At 54.8% G+C, this 16,591-nt stretch overlaps 1 long non-coding RNA gene across 3 annotated transcripts; it reads right to left on the reverse strand.

The window, feature by feature from the left end:
• Positions 1–651: 651 nt before the first annotated feature.
• LOC144378486 (uncharacterized) lies at positions 652–13,987 on the reverse strand. Of its 3 annotated transcripts, none has more exons than XR_013440200.1 (3): positions 11,617–13,949; positions 3,012–3,184; positions 652–2,911 (listed from the first exon to the last, which is right to left on the reverse strand). It is a non-coding gene; the product is annotated as an uncharacterized LOC144378486 (long non-coding RNA). The 3 variants fall into 3 exon arrangements; XR_013440204.1 differs by lacking the exons at positions 652–2,911; positions 3,012–3,184 and adding exons at positions 3,432–5,015; positions 5,193–9,688 and having other exon boundaries at positions 11,617–13,971; XR_013440199.1 differs by having other exon boundaries at positions 652–3,184; positions 11,617–13,987.
• Positions 13,988–16,591: the final 2,604 nt, after the last annotated feature.

Raw genomic sequence — 16,591 nt, forward strand, 5'->3', positions numbered from 1 at the left:
TCTGTGAGCCCAAGATCTGCACACGTAGTGACATTTATGTGTGTGTGTGTGTGGGTCTGTGGGTCTGTCCGTGTGTCACTGGGGGTGTGGGGACACAGGTCTTTCTCTGCACATTTACCTGCCGGTGTGTCTCAGCGAGCGCTCACCAGCATGTGCCGCTGTGGGTGTGCGTGGTGTGACCCGGCCCCCCTCCTTGCCCCGAGTTGTTCCCCGGAGCTGATCTAAATGTCCTCCAGAATCAGGAGACCGACAACGTCAGTGGCTTCAGCCTTATCTGTCCCAGCCTGCCACTCTGTCAGAGGAAATCAAGCTTGCCTGGCATAACCTGCTCCTTATGATGTCACTGGGCTGTGATCGGCACGTTCTGCCCTCCGAGGTATTTGTCTTTTGATGGCTTGATGAGTACCTGCCAATGCAGAGGTTAAGAGAACACCGGTTTGGTTTTTTTTTTTTTTCCTCCCCAGAAGCATTAAGTTGGCCCTCTTTTTCTCTTGTAAACTTGGGAACAGAGGTAGAGGAGATTTGTGGACCATAAGAACCTGGTTCAAGTCTCCATTTGCCCCTTCAAAAGCTGTGTGACCTTGGGGAGGATGCTGCAGCTCTCTGAGCCAAGGCTTATAAGAGGAGCATATACAATAATAGATGGGAATGTTCCCAGAAGTCCTGTTTAATTAGCTCGTTCATCACTGTGACCAAAAGACCTGAGAAGAACAACGTAGAGGAGGAAAAGTTTACTTCGGCCCAAGGTTTTGGAGGTTCAGTTCATGCTTGTCAATCGTAGCTCTGGGCCCTGGTGTATCCCAGCAGAACGTCAGGGGCAGCCCAGGAAAGGGAGGCCGGGAAACAGAGAGCCCCACTCAGGAGGAAAAACATAAACCCCAAAGGCAACCCCAGTGTCTACTAACTCCCACCACACCCACCGGCCTCCAACCACCCCCAGTTAATCCACATCAGTGGATTAATCCACTGATGGGGTTACACTTCCTACAACCTGATCCTTTCACCTCTGAAGACCCTGTGCTGTCTCACACATGAGCTCTTGGGGTCACCTCACTCTAGCCCATAACAAGCCATCAGTCCTTACCTGGAGGGAGGTGGAGGCAGGGAGGCCCGGGGAGGACCCTGGCTCAGACGCCACACCTGCTTAGGTCCTCACTCCCTTCCCCTAAACCATGGCCCTAAGCAAGTGATGCGACCTCTGCCAGCCCTAGTGGCTCCTCTGTGACACATAGTAGGACCGGGTGGGAGTGCTAAGGTCTATAATAGGATGACAGGGGTTGGCAATGTCTGCCTCGGCCCCTCTCAGACTTTCAGCGGGTGTGACCCGCGGGGCCTCTGGCAGTGCCAGCGAGATGGGGACAGCGTGACGGGGTGATTCACTATCGTCCTTTTACTATTTTGAGATGCAGCCTCAGCATAGTGTTCTTGGCACCACCATCTTCCTGGCAAACGCCTGCGTCTCATCCAGACCCAGAGGCTGTTCTCTCTCTGGGAAGAGCACAGGGCCGCGTGGCCTCCAGCCCAGAGTGTCCCTGGCGGAGTCGAGGTGGCAGAGTCCCCAGCACCCGTCCCACCGCGCCTCTCCTCCCAGTCCCTCTACATCATCTCCGCACCTCCAGCGTGACCTTGAATCACCTTGTCCTTGAAGATGCTGGTTCTGCCGCCTGGAATACCCTGGCTGCCACTCAGCCCCTTAGATAATCTGGGTGTGGCTCCAGGTCCCTGTGTCAGGCCCAGACAGATGTCCCTACTCTGTGTCCCAGTGCAGCCTGGAGCCACCCCGTAGGCGTGATGCTCAGGGTATCTAAGTCCTCTGTCTCTCTGCCAGCTCGTTATGGTTCCAACCAGGCGGCAGGGACGGAGCCCTGGAGTCCCCAGCCATGCCTACAGAGGGGACAATGGAGATCATTCGTCCCCTAGTGTCCTCTTCCCAGCCCTCAGGTGGCAATACCTGCACACAGACGTAGGTTCCTCCGTCCCAGCCTCTCCCCACAACCATCTGCTTCTGACGGATGTCACGGGGCACCCTCCTTTGTGCCTGTGCCTGGTCTTAAAGCTGACGGGCTGTCTCCCCTGCACCTGCTGGGTTTCCAAATGACAAAAGCCTCCCAGGGGTTTGAGTAGTTGGCTGGGCTTGGGGCTAGTATTTGAGTTTGCTCTGGTGACCGTGGGGCCAGGATCTGAGACAGAACGGCCTGAGTTTCCAAGCCTTGGTCCTGTTTCCTACCAGCCACGTGCTGTGGGTAGTGGGTCAAGTCTCTTTGTGCCCCGTCTCCTTGTCTGAGGGTAGGGAATAGAGTGTGCATGCCTCACTGGATTTTTGTTGGGGGGAAGGAGATCAGAGCTGCGGTCACTCTTGTAATCAATGGTAGCCTCCGCCAAGGGCCTCCACTCCGACTGTACCAGGGCCTGAACATCTGAGATATTGTATTTGTTCATTGCTGTAATGAAATGTCTGAGGGTAGGTACTTATAAAGAAAAGAGGTGTATTTAGCTCACAGTTTGGGAGGTTCAAGGGCACAGCAGTGGCATCAGCACAGCTGTGATGAGTCCTCATCGTGGACGGCACCACAGGGGCAGGAGGGTGAGTGGCAATGAGGGAGGGCACCACAGGACAGGAAGCCAGCAAGGCAGGGGCTCTTTTGTAACAACTTGCTCTTGCAAGACCTCACACGGGGCCTCAGGAGAACTGCATCATTCCATCGAAGGGCATGCCCCCACCTGGCCCCTCGCCACCTGCCGAAGCTACCACACCAAGGACCAAGCTCCCGGCACATGACCCCTCGGGGACAAACTCAAACCATGTCAAACTGTAGCACATTTCCCGTCTCCATTCTGCCAAGCAGGGCTCTGGGACTGGACATCGGAATCGCTCTGTGATTTCAGACGAGTCTCTATGAGCCGGTGCTGCCTTCCAGGAGAGATGGAGGCCCCTTGCACCGGACACGAGGGAGCCCCGCCTTTCCCTCCCCGGAGCATCTCATCGGCAGTCTGCTTGGCCTGTTGCCCACCTCAGGGGTCAGCAGATGACCATCCTTGGGCTGCATCCAGCCCCGCCCCCTGTGTCTCAAAGTGTTTCTGGACCGTGGTTTCATCTGCATGTCGTCTGGGCCGCTCTAGCAGGACAGCCGCCGTAGTTGCACAGAGACCATGGGGCTCGGCAGGCCGGCCAGTTCTCTGTGATCTTAGAGGGAAATTTGAGATGAAAGGGTTAAAGGTGCATGTGACCAGGTAGCCCAGGGGCCCGAGCACCAAGCCCGCCTCGTGCCCCCGATCCTGACATTGGTTGCTGGGGCCAGATTGCATTCCATCCCCCACCCCACCCCCGGCACTGCCACACCACTAGGGCTCCTAGGCCACGCCCCCCTGCTTAGTCATGTCACCCCCCAGCACTGCCACACCACTAGAGCTCCTAGGCCACGCCCCCATACTCAGCCATGTCACCCCCCCAGCACTGCCACACCACTAGGGCTCCTAGGCCACGCCCCCCTGCTCAGCCATGTCATCCCCCAGCACTGCCACACCACTAGGGCTCCTAGGCCACGCCCCCTGCTCAGCCATGTCACCCCCCCAGAACTGCCACACCACTAGGGCTCCTAGACAAGCCTCTAGCTTGTGGCTCCTTTGGAGTTGACACACAATCATCCTTCATGGGCCACTCTGCTCCCTTGGTCCCTCTGGCAAACCCCCAGGTATCTTCAGGTCCTCTAGGTGACATCTCCTTATGTGACACCCCAGCTGTCCAGGTGGCCTTTTTGGCCCTCCAATGTGCTTCTGTTTAGTCGTCACCAACCCTGGCTCCCAGCCCATAAACACCCACTGGCTGAATGAGTGAGGAGGACCCCTTTGGGAAGGTGACCGGATGAGGAAGCGCAGGGCCGTCCTCCTCCTCGGGTGTGGCTCCAGCACAGGGGACGACCCCCTCAGAGCCAGACTGCGGGGTGAGGTTGGCTCTCCTGTTAATTGACAATGACCTGGAGCCAGTGACTTGATCTCTCTGTGCCCCCCCCCCCCCCGTTTCCTCTTCTGTAAAACAAGGGAGATAATAGCGTCATCTTCACAGCTTGTCATGAACATCAAATGAGCCCATGCGAACCTCCAAAATCTGAAATGCTCCAAGATCCGAAACTTCTTGAGCAGTCGTTAGCCCCTAAGTGGAGAATCCCACACCATGAAGCCTTATTTCATGCTCAAGACGGCTGAGCGTATAAAATTACCCACAGACTATGTGTGTGTACACTGTAAACGAAGTATAAACTAATTTCACGTTTCGATTTGGGTTCCATCGCCAAATTATCTCATATATATATATATACACACACAAGTATTCCAAAATCTGAAAAATAAAATCCAAATCTGAAGCACTCCGGTCTTAAGCCTTTTGGGTAAGGAACACTCAATCTATACATCTATCATATTAATATATAATTTATGTCACACCTATGTGTGTGCATGTGTGTGTGGTTGGTATCTTGGAAGAGAACCTGTGCACACACGATAAGCATATTAGCTAGTGTGTGTGCACATACGTGTATGTGTGTGTGATACTGTGGTTCATGATAAGCACTCTACAAAAGCCTCTAGTCTGGCTGGAATTTATTCTGGCTTCTATTAAACTTTTTTTTTTTTCAATTTATGATGATTTTTCTCTCTTAAGTCTTGTTTTTCTCTGACCTTCACCAGAGGAGGACCTGGTCCACTTCTGCCTTCTTGGCACCTGGAAGCATGCTTTGTAAGTATTTGGGAACAAATGAGGAAGCAAATCTTACACCCCAAAGCCAGACTACCCCCATGGTCTCCTCCCTGATCCTCCCTGCTGGCCCCCTCCCCGCCTCTCCAAGTTTATAGGAGACTTGGGGGGACTTTTCGGGATATCGGGTCTCCACATCGAGAACACATGATCTCATTGTTACCATCAGCAAGAGGCAGACGGGCACCGGGGACCCTCAAGCGAGAAATGGAGTCTCCAGACTGACTCTGAGGAAAACGGACTCTCCAGCTGGCCCAGGAGATGTCTATAATGAGAGAAAACCAATTTAAATGCAAATGGCCCACTGTGTTGGAGAGAGGCCCCTTGCTGCAGAGAGGCCACAAAACATCCATCGTCCCCAGGCCACTCTGCCGTTGGACAGGAGGGCTGCTTCATGCATTGAGGATAAAGTTCTAAACTAGTGACAAAGGGTCACACGTACTGTTGGCAGCCTTCCTCGGTGCCACTTCGATGTCCCCACAGGCAACAGTCTTCAGCCACTACCATTTATGGCACCCTGGCTGGTGCCAGATGTTCTGCAGGACAATGAAAGAGGCACCAGGCACAGGAGCTGCCCTTGCTTGGCCCATGCCCAGGGGTGGCACTGAGGTCCATTCTGGCCACAGTGGGAACTGACACCTCGTTGAGCACTATTTTGGACCCAGCGAGGCACTAAACCTAGACGTGGAAACAGCCCACCAAGTTCCCTTGGCAGCCCTGTGATGTGACCTGTTTCCTAATTTCACAAGGAAACCAAGGTCCCAGCAGGGTACGACCCTTGCCCTGGTTACTGGGATTCAACCAGACAGAGCCCTGCAGGCGGTGACCCTGGCCTCCCAGGGACCTGAGAGGGAGCCGCTGCAGAGTAGCCCCCAGGGGCTCTGCCCACGCTGAGCTCTCCCTGGATCCAGGCACCTGTCCAGGGTGTCTTCTTCTGGCCAGAGGGGCCAGGATGTCGAGAGACAGTCTGCCGCTGGTCTTGACCTGGGGCAGCAACAAAATACTATTCGAGGAATCCAGCCCCAGCTGTGCAGCCTTGGGGTCCCTCTCCCTCTCCGAGCCTCATCTCTCTGTAAGAGACAAAGAGCCCCACACCATTCCTGGCTCCTTAAGTGCGATGTTCTAGTCTCCAGCTCCCCTCAAGAGCGGCCACTGCTCCTCCTTCCTGCCCACTGCCCACCAGGGCCCTCTATCTGCTGGCCCACCTCTGTTGGGTTGAGGACTTTAATCTCCTCCTCTAGTTTCTTGACTCAAGGAAGGTGCCATCTGCCTCATTGAACCCAGGCCCTCTGCTGGCCCCCTCTCCAAATGAGGCCTGGATACAGGTTTCATCCAGTTGGTTCCATGATGGAGCTGGTGAAACCAAACAGGGCGCTTTGCCCTCGCAGGCTCTGCCGATCACCGACCTGGGGGCCCAGAGCCCACTCCTCACCGCCCACCCAGCCTAGTCACAATGATGACGAAGGTCTACTGGGCCTTTTCTGCTTCCGGCGTTTTTCAAGCAGTTTTCAGATTCATTTACTCGCGGTGCATCTCTGGGATGAAGGGGCTGGCAACGCTGGCAGAAACTGAGACCCTAAGGCTTTAAAAAATCGCCAATAGCCGACCAACCAGGGAACCACAGAGGCTGGATATGAAGTAAGAAATCAGAAAAGACACAGGCACGGCCAGCCTGCGAGAAGCTGCTTCCGGCTGAGTGCTCTGAGGGCTCTTTTGGGCTGAGGCCACACTCCCTGATTAAACACGCACACAGCTCCTCTGGCCTGAGCTGCTCCCTGTGCACAATGTGAGCTGTCTGTGCAGAGGAGCCAGCCGTGGCACGGCCCTGGGGAACCCGCTTTCCTAGTCCAAGCAGCAGGTACCAAGCCAGCCACAGAACAGACGTCATCCTTTTAGGTAATGACGGAGGGAGTGCGGTGAAAGCCGGGGAGGTTGGTCAGGAAGGCTCCTGGCGGAGCCCTGGAGCTGAGCTGCAGGGTCTCACTGTGGGCACTGTGGACATCTGGGGTCTGACAGTCCTCAGCGTGGGGCTGTCCTGTGCATTGCAGGCTGTTTAGCAGCATCCCACGAGATGCCATAGGACCCCCAAACCCAGACAACAAAAAATGTCTCCAAGTAGCACCACGTTCCCCCGGAGACAACCACCCTCTGCTGAGAACCACTGAGTCCTGAGACCCACAAGGCAGCAGGTGGAGGGGAGGAATAGCCAGGCAGCCTGCGAGCTCGGAGCTGAGAAGCAGCAAGGGGACCCATTGGGCCAGCGAGGGATGGCGCGTCTGTCATGGCCACACACTCTTAGACCTCTCTGCAGCACTCAGCAGCCCCAAGGGAGCCTCTGCTCCATGCCTGGCATGTGAAGGACAGTGCACACCCCAAGGGGTGGACGTTGGGCTGGCTGGATGAGACACCCGTGTGGCCATTGGCACAGGGCCCCCCAAGGTAGCAGAATATTGGGACAGAGGCAGGCAGAGAGTCACAAGGCCCTGGTGGAGCAAGGACTGGGCTGCTCTGGGAAGGGGCCAGGGGTGGCCGAAGCTTCCCTCCTGCACCTTGCCCTCCGTCTCCACGCCCTGCAGCTCGACTTTGGTGGAATGCCTAACAACAGTGCCCCTGGCCTAGCCAAGGCACTGGCACGAAACCCAAGCTCAGCCCTCAGACTCTGGCTTCCTGGAATCAGAGCACTGGGCGGAGAAGCCCAAGGGCACCAAGTGGCTGGAATCCCTTTGTCTAATGGATATGGAGCAAAGGCCGTCCGCACTCCTAGGGCCGCCGCTCTTCTCTCTCTGGAGGCCCAGCTTTTCCTTCTCACACCCTTTCAGTGGGCATCTGCCAAAGTTGCCAGAGCAGGTCTTTCTGCTGCATGCAATGCCAGCTGAAATAGAACCCGCGCCGTGAAGAGGGCTGAGCGCAGGAAGGCTTCCCACTCACCACCCTCGCCCCTCTGTCCCAGGGGGCTGTATCCCTCTCCCCAGCTACGGTCAAGCACCACTCCAAGACCTGGCCTGTGCCCTTTCCTCTCCATACCTACACTGCCCAGCTCCGGTTGGCTTATCCTTCTTTGAGCTCATCACAGTTTGTAATTCTAGTCCTTCCTGGGGATTGATTCCAGGCCCTTGGTAGACCCTCAAATCCATGTGTTTATGTCCCTTACAAAAATGGCACTGTCTTTGCACTGAACCTCCTCCTCCTGTTGACTTTATATCGCCTTTATATCGCCTCTGAATGACTTACGATCCTGTGGAGTAAGTGACAATGCTGTGGAGTTGGCTTGCTGTATTGTCTTAGGGACGAGAGACAGAAAGGAGTCTACATGTGGTCGATGCCAATGCCACAGTTTAAAACTGTGTTCACCCCAAGGTTAGTTAGATCCACAGTCATGGACCCTCGGACACAGAGGCTGACTCCGCAGTTTCCTTGCAGGTTCATTTGTTGAACATCGTCCTCTATCACTAGTGGAAGCCAGGGTCCTTTTATTTCTGGTACCAGGGATTAAACCCAGGGTCACTTAACCACTGAGCCACGACCCCAGATAGAAGGTCCGCTCTCACCCAGTGGTTGGCCAGCCGTGCCAATGTGCCTTGGACTGGGGAGTCTGGGACCATCAGCTTCCAACGTTAAAAGTGGGAAAGTCGCAGGTAACCGGGGAGCCCTGCCGGAGTCTGGCAAATACAAAGCCATCGGGTACACACCCACGCAGACGCTCAGGTGTTGATGGCAGTGACGTGAACCGTGGGGTAGCCCTGAGTGTTCCTGCATTCCTCACGGATCGCCATTCCTGCCAGTGCCAGGTGACCCCCGGGCAGAAGCAGAGGATTCAAAGAGGGAGATCCTGGCAGCCAGGGCTACACAAGGATGTGGGTTGGAAGGACCCAGTTTGCGCAGGGCCTTGGGGGGCAGGCCAGGAAGGGTGGGTGCCATGCCCAGGCAAAGCAGACCCTCACCAGGTCAGGAGCAGGGAGGGGTCCTGGGAGCAGGAACCACCTGAGGTTGATGCACGGGGCTTCCCCAGACTCTCAGGGGAAGGCGACCTCGGCAGGAGGTGTCTGCAGAGGCTACTGAAAGACGGTGGGACCTGGAGTCAGCAGCTCTGTTCTGTGGTGGACGGAGAGGGGGGCTTCGCATCTCCAGCGCACCATCTGCTCTGATCGACAAGCCGAGAGCCACCCCCCGGGAAGCGTGCCCATACGGTGGGCATGTGAGGAGTCCTGTCTTTGCTGACCCTGGAGATCCAGCCACCCAGACTGTCCCCCAGGGCTGTGCTGTTGAGAGCCCCCCACTGCTCCATCAGCGGGTGAGAAACCTCTGTGTACCCCGAGTCCTGACCTCTAAGGCCACAGCCATAGGAGGCTGGGCCTTTGGGAGCTGATAGGTCTCCAGGGAGGAACCCTCAAGAATGGGATTGGCCCCCTCATAAAGAGGCCCCAGAGCCCCCCTCGTTCCTTCCTCCAAGTGAGAGGCAGAAGGAGCTGCCTGTGGACCCAAAGGTGAGCCCTGGCTGGACACCCAGCCGTGACCTTGGGCTCCCCGTCCCTGGAACTGTGGGTGATACATGTCTGTGGCCATAGGCTGCCCCGCGGGTGGCCTTCTGGGCCCTGGATGTAGCTCCAGGTGCAGCACCTGCCGGGCAGGCTGGAGGCCTTGGGCTCAATCCCAGCACCGCAGAGTGCGGCAGTTAGTGGAATCCTCTGACAGCAGCCAAACGGGCAAGGACGGAAGCCAAACTAACTCCTGCACGGACTCTCACAGCTTCCAGGGCTGGGGATCCTCACAGAGCGTTTCTCTAACACAGCTCCCTCGTCTCAAAGTGGAGAAAGAGTCATCCTAAAAAGATGGAAAAAGTGAGGGGCAGGGGGTTAGCTCTTCTCCCCTCACCTCTTCTCACCAAAGAACCGAGTCATTAAGAGATGGCCCCTTGTCCCCCGTGGGCACAAGAAGATTCTAGAAAGTGAAAAGACAGAAATTAAAAACTCTGAATCTTGTAGTAAGGCAGATTTTTTTTCCCCGTTTAAATTCTCTTTAAATCTTTCTTATTACCCCCAAGAAGAAATTCTCACTTTGGTACTAATAAGGTTTCAAACATCTCTGTGAAATGTTGGCACCTCTCCAAATCTCCCTTTTAAATAAACGTCAAACTGTCTTTGATGGAAAACTGTAACTCTCTAGAATTTAATAAAATCATTTTCTTTTAAATCTTTTTTTAAATCAGGGATTGAACCCAAGGTCACTTAAGCACTGAGCCACATCCCCAGCCCTTTTTTTTTTTTTTTTTTAAATTTAGAAGCAGGGTCTCATTAAGTTGCTTAGGGTCTCATTAAGTTGCTTAGGGTCTCATTAAGTTGTTTAGGGCCTCACTAAGTTGCTGAGGCTGGCTTTGAACTTTGATCCTCCTGCCTCAGCCTCCAGAGCCGCTGGGGATTACAGGCCTGCGCCAGCGCGCCTGGCTTTGTTTTATTCTCATGGTGTTCCTTTTTCTGGGTAGCTTCTATTTGTGGTAGGTGGTACTGCTTTTCCATTTAGGGTAGGGATTAAGTTTCCCTTCTGAAGAAATGTATTTTCAGTTCTGAGACAAGTTAAAGGAAAAGAAGAGCAAGACCAGACCACAGGGTCTGCAGCTAGAGCAAAACCCTTGGTGGTCCTCCAACAACTGAAGTTGGAAAACAGGGGCAGAGGTCAGAGAGACGGTGACCCCGGGCTGCTCACCAGGATGGGCTCCATTCATGCCGGTAAACAAATATCAGGCCTGAACTCAAAAAGCTGGTCTCTTAACTGCATCAGAAACAGACACTGGGAAATGCTAGGAACTTCTTCACGTGACCTTGAACCTCCAGAAAGCCTCTGAGATGAGAGACAGCCGATCTATTGCTGAACTTGGTAAAAACACTCTGCTTCTGGGAAGGGCGTCTCCTCTAGACAAAGAGATGTCCAGTGCACCTCTCTGAATTTCCCATGAATGACCCCCAGGCCGGCAGCCGTCCACCAACGACTGTGACAGAGCGCCTGAGAGAATCAACTTGTGGGGAGGAGAGGTTTATTTGTGGTCCAAGACTGGAAGGCCCTGTTTCCTGGGGCTTGGAGTGAGGCAGTGCGTTATGGTTGGAGCACATGGCAGAAGAAGCTGTGTATCTCATGGGCACCAGGAAACAGAGCGCCAGGAGGCGCCAGGGCCCCAACATCCTCTTCAAGGGTGCACCCCAGGGACCTAACTTCCTCAAACTCCCCCACCCCCTAACGGCCCCTCCACCTCCCAGTAGCGCCTGGGCAGTGATGGGGGGAGAGCAGCAGTGATGGGGGGAGAGCCTCCTTTCCAGCTCCCTGCTGAGCTCTTCCTGTGCTTCTGAGGGCCTCTCTCTTCCTGAACCCCTTCAGTGACCCTAGACCAGGTGCATGCATTCCCCTTACCTGAAATGCCTGGGGACAAGCGTGCACAGACCTCAGCTCTGTCCTACAGAGGACACACAGCCACAGAATTCTCAAGTAAGCAGAGCCACACTGACATTTTCCCAATTGCATCAAAGTGACAAGTATTTACTGAGCACCTCCCAGGTGTGGGGACTCTGCTTCTCGTCCCAGCCATCGGCAACAGGAGCTGGAGGCCCGTCCCTGGCCTCCCAAACAGGAGGGCCTTCGGGGTCTGGGTGAGCGGCTCAGACCAGCTATGAGCCCGGCCAGGTGGGTCAGGCGGTGCACCTTCCCTCGGGTCCCAGCTCAGCTATTTTCTGCCCAAGCCTCTCAGCATCTACCTACCCCACCTTCCCACCTGAGGAGGAGGAGTGGAGAGGGAGGACAGAGGAGCCAAGGTGCCGTGTGACCACAGGAGCGAGATCCAGTGTCCTGCTACACGGTGGGGGCTGGCTGCAGCTACTCACCATGCACCTAACAGCCAGGATCTGAGGTTCCAGCACTTGAACAGGTACGTCTTCCAGGAGATGAGCACGCTCTCTGGTGTATTTTATTTTTTAAGCAGTCCCTTCTGGACGGGGAAACACGGTCACCACCTCATCTGCAATCCCAGGGAACCCTGGGACCACCAGGCACAGAACCAAGTCCTTGGAAACGCCCCTCCTTGGCCGCCTGTCGCTGCCATCAGGGACTCGGCTGGCCAGGCTGGCCGGGCTGGCCACTCACACTCACTCGCCGTTTATTTTTCCATCTTCTCTCTTCAGCCCCCAGAACCCCAATCGTCGCTCCCCAGTCCTGGTCTGTTTTTGAAATGCTCTTCTCTGACCTCCAAGGCTGGGTTTTTAGCGTGCAGGTCACAGTCAAATGTCACGTCCTTGGTCATCTGGTCCATCGTGTGTGGTCTCCTTCATGGTGTCGAACCAGCCTCGAAGGTCCCTGTTGAGGCCTGAGTTTATGTGTCCACTGCCTGACGTCCCCCAAAGAACACCCTGAACTTCCTCCCCAGCCCCAGGGCCCACGATAGCACCCCCATACCAGCTCCTTCCTTAAACATGTCATAAGCCGGTGGCCTGGGTCCGTGTATTCATAAGCGAGGGATCCTTCTGTGTTTAATGTTTGCCGCTTGGTTTCTTAACTTCCTGGGCTGTGACCACGTCATCCTCCAGAGGACGAAACCGGTTCTTGGCTGGGTGGGCTCTTGGGATTTCCGTGTCTGTAGGTCAATGTGACACTCTACAGCCACCACCTTGTCCCCACACAGCTTCGCTCCTCTCATGACCCTCTCCTGAGGGTCAGTGCTCAGCTGCGGAAGGTGGGTGCCAGAGCTGCGTAGATCTAACTCTCTTGACCTGCGCGGAGGTCACACTGTGCTGGCCTTTGCTTTTGGCCCTGGCTGCTGGCCGTCTTGGGGAATCTTCTGAGGGCCCTGGGTGTCTTCGTCTCCTCGTCCCAGGGGGAAGCAGCCGGCCATCTCACTCTGCCTGCACCTCTCTCCCCTGCAATGGAAGGGCTTCAGCACCTTGGCAGGGACCGTGCGTGGCAGGAAGGTGACGAAGAGGCCAGCAGTCACTTCTGCAGGCAGCAGGGCTTGCCACTCGGGAACCCAGCAGCAGCCTGCCTGGGCCAGACCCACCCCTCCGGCTCCCTCCGTTTCCTGTAAAGCCCTCCTGGGCTCTGCCAGCTGGCCCCTTTGGAATGCACCCTACCTGCCCAAGTCCTCTGGGCCTTCACTGTGTCCTGCTCCCTGTCACTTCGCGCTCCAGAGAGCCCCTTTGCTCTCTGGTCCAGCCCTCGGGATCTGTCAAGCCCACACCTGCTGGCCAGGCTTTCTCTGGACCCAGCCCTCTCTCCGCCTGTATTGCTGTGCCCGCTGCAATCTCCATGGGTGTTCTCCTCCGGAACTCACCCGTGTGTCGCAGTCAGGAACTCTGGGAAAACCAGGGACCCAGCAGAGCCTCCATCTGCCACCTGCTATCTCTGCATTTGGGAGTCTCAGTTCCCTCTATAAAATGGGGACTTTCTGTGGCTGATCTGAGAGTGCTGCCCTGAGACTCCAGGGCACCCGGAACTCGGCCTTGGCCTTGCACCTGGCGCAGAACACTCATTAACAATGACGTGGGAATACTTACCTTGACTTTGTTTTTCTGCACTTCAAGGAAACATTTGTGGACTGGAAGGGGCAGGTGCTGCGTAAGCACCACTGTGTGCACATTCACCCTTGCTAACCAGAACCTGGGGGGCCCGATCCACACCCCCCCCCCAGGTCCAGGGCAGGACAGAGGAAGAGCTGCCCCTCCCGACTGCAGCATTACTGAGAGTGGGGCTCAGAGTCTCCTGAAAGGTGAGAACATCCCTTCCACCCTGCACCAACCTGACAGAGGGGTGATTATGTCCCAGGCTAATCAAACCACCATTTGTCAATCATCTCCAGGCTCCAGATCCACTCAAGGGGCTTTTGAGAAAGGTGAACTCATTTAAACCTTCACATTATCTCCATAAGACAAGGTTTCTTATCACTGAAGAGAAAACGGGGTCAGGAATTATAAGGAATCTGCCCCAGGGCGTGGGGGCAGGAAGGGAAGCCAGGGGCTGAGCCAGGATAGAGGCTCCGAAACAAGCAAAACACACACGCACACACACACACACACACACACACACTCACACACACACACACACACACACACACACACAATTTCTTTTAAACAGGCCGTTTCCTCAGCACCTCATTTACAGACATGCTCCAGAGTATTCAGTTGGTGCTTAAAAGGAATTCTCCTCCCATGGTGATTTGTTAGAGATCTGGACCGGCTAACGGAGGCGTCACAGGGACAATTTCTATTTCCGCTACCCTCTGCCATCTCCAGGGAGATTTCTCCCCGCCCCCTGCTCTGGCGACAAGAGGTTGTTTTTCTGGGCCTGTGACTCAGCAGGGCTCCAGATGGCTTCTGCATTTCCAGCCTGGTGGCTGGCTCACCAAGTCCCTGGTGAACTGAGAGTCAGACCCCGCCCGGCCTCCCCCCCCCAAGACTTCGCAGCTCCCGTCAAGGTGGGCGCCTATGCTCTCTTTCCAGCCCTGAGACCCTCCCAGGGGCCCAGCGCCCTGGATGCTCGACAGGAGATCCAGGTGTGAGCACTCCCTGAGGGCCAGCGAGAAGGCCAGATCTTCTTGATCTTGGGACCTCGACAGCTTATTCTCTGAGCCTCAGCCACCCAATGAGGGTGCCAATACCACCCGCCTCTGAGGGCTGCAGTCGGTGCTGCCAGATAAAATACAGGACACCCTGGTAAATTTAAGTTTCAGATCAATGTCAATTTTTTTTTTCTAGCATAAGTATGTCCCAAATATTGCTTTCAGACTTAACTGAGTGCCCTGGAATTGTATTTGCTAAATCAATGCTGCGCAGAGCGTACTGGAGACCCAGCACTCACATGAAACGCTTTGCTGCCCGTCAGGAGCTGTGCGCTTAGTAGGATCTTTGCCCTGAGATATGCACCTCCACCATGGCGACCAGTGTCATCAGGGCACTGCCCTGACCAGCAACGCAGGCAGGTGAAGGAGAAGGCGACCTCAGCCTGCAGAGTGGGGTTCGCTGACCCTGCTGGGGGCACCTCACGTCTCAGCCTTTGATGCTTCCACATTTAAGCCCCCTAAATACTTGATAAGAGAATCAGACTTCACCCTTTGTTTGTTAAAAAATCACATAGTTCATGTCCTGCACTCAGTGTCTTCCACTCTGGTGCCCATGTCCAGATCTGTTCCTCTCAAACATTAACCTGCTAGACCCCTCAAGGTTACCTAACGCCAGTCAGATTTAACTTCACGACCAGAAGCCGTCCGCAGTGAACCGTCTGAGCAGTGCTCCCTTTTCATTTCCCCTTGCCACCTTCTTAAGTGTGTATTTCTCACTATTCTCCAATGGGTTTAATAATTGAATTAACAATTCAAACTGACGAAACTATATAAATTTTAAAAAAAAAGAAAGAAAAATCAGGAAAACAGTCACCCAATCTTGGCCTTTGCTGATCTTGGGGCTTATGCCAGGCCCAAATCTCCTTGTGACTCTGTGGCTAAGAAGCCAGGAAGAGGGTGGTGTCCTCGTGGGCCATGTCGGGAACCATGGTGAGTGGTGGGTGCGCACAGCATGCAACTCCAAGATGCCCCAAGCCCTGCTTACCAGGGAGAAACAAGGGAAGAGCTAGCACACTGTATACAGCTCTCTCGTTTGTTTTGGATCTCAAGTGTCTCCTCCTACTAGACTGAATCCTGCAAGGAACTCGGGGATTCTGCCTGTTCTGCTCTCCTGTGCTCAGAACAGTGCGTGGCCCCAGAGGGCGGAATAGTGGATGAACTGAAATCAGTTTTAATGAGCTACCTTAAACAAAAGGAAATGCATTCAAAATCGATTGGAAAGGACCCTTCCTGGAAGTGATCAACTTTGCCTTCTTCTGAGCAATTTATACCACCTCCCAACAGGATCTCCAGTGTCTAGGGACTAGGGCTCAAGGCCTGGGTGGCTCGGTCTGCCTTCCCTAAAATGCCTCAAAGATCCAATGCCAAGTTTTTGATCTTTAGTAGATTTGTCCTTGGTTCCTGTATTAGTCTGCTTTCTGTCATTGTAATAAAATCCCGGAAACTGGCACACTTATAAAGAAAAGAAGTTTATTTAGCTCACGGTGTTGGAGGCTGAAAGTCCAAATGGCATATTGCTGCCTCTGGCAAGGCCCCCTTCACTACCTCACCTTATGGTGGATGGTATTACAATGATGGCGACATATAGGGGAAGGATCCATCGTTTGTCAGGATAGGAAGCCAGTGAGAGGGCAGGGGCTCTTTTCTAAGAGCTCATTCTCACAAGAACTGTCTGACGCCTTCTGAGAGCAGAGCCTCTCCGAACTCCCTCAGGGCTCCACCCCTTAAAGGGTCCACCACCTGCACGCGTGAATCACGCCTCGGAGACATGAGCTTCCAGGGGGACAAACTACATCAAACCACAGTGGCTCCCAAGGCACTAGTGACCACCCAGGACTGAGAGAGTGCCTGGACTCCTTGATGGGCAGTATCGCCACAAGAGCATCTGGTTATGCATCACGTCCACTGCGCAGTCCAGGCCTCCGGTGAGGGCCTCCCACGCAGGAGGTGAGTGGGTGAGTGAGCGGGTACCAAAGACAGGAGAAGGCCAGGGCAGGTGTGGTCCTCCATGCCCACCCTGGAGGGACCAGGCACGTCCTGCCAGGGCAGCCTGCGTCCCCTGGGGGTGGAGCAGATTGGAAGTCGAAGTCCTAACTCACCAACTCCGCTGGACGCCTCTAACCCGTGGTGACCCCTTTCCCTGTTTTCCACCCCAGAAAGTCAGTACTCACAAAGCGTCATTTTTATGAGCACTAGACTTGGCTGAATTTTTCTGGATGGAGAAACTTACGTCAGCAAGTCACCCCCTTCAA

This window comes from Ictidomys tridecemlineatus, chromosome 1 (genome assembly GCF_052094955.1).
Source record: "Ictidomys tridecemlineatus isolate mIctTri1 chromosome 1, mIctTri1.hap1, whole genome shotgun sequence".
Lineage (NCBI taxonomy): Eukaryota > Metazoa > Chordata > Mammalia > Rodentia > Sciuridae > Ictidomys > Ictidomys tridecemlineatus.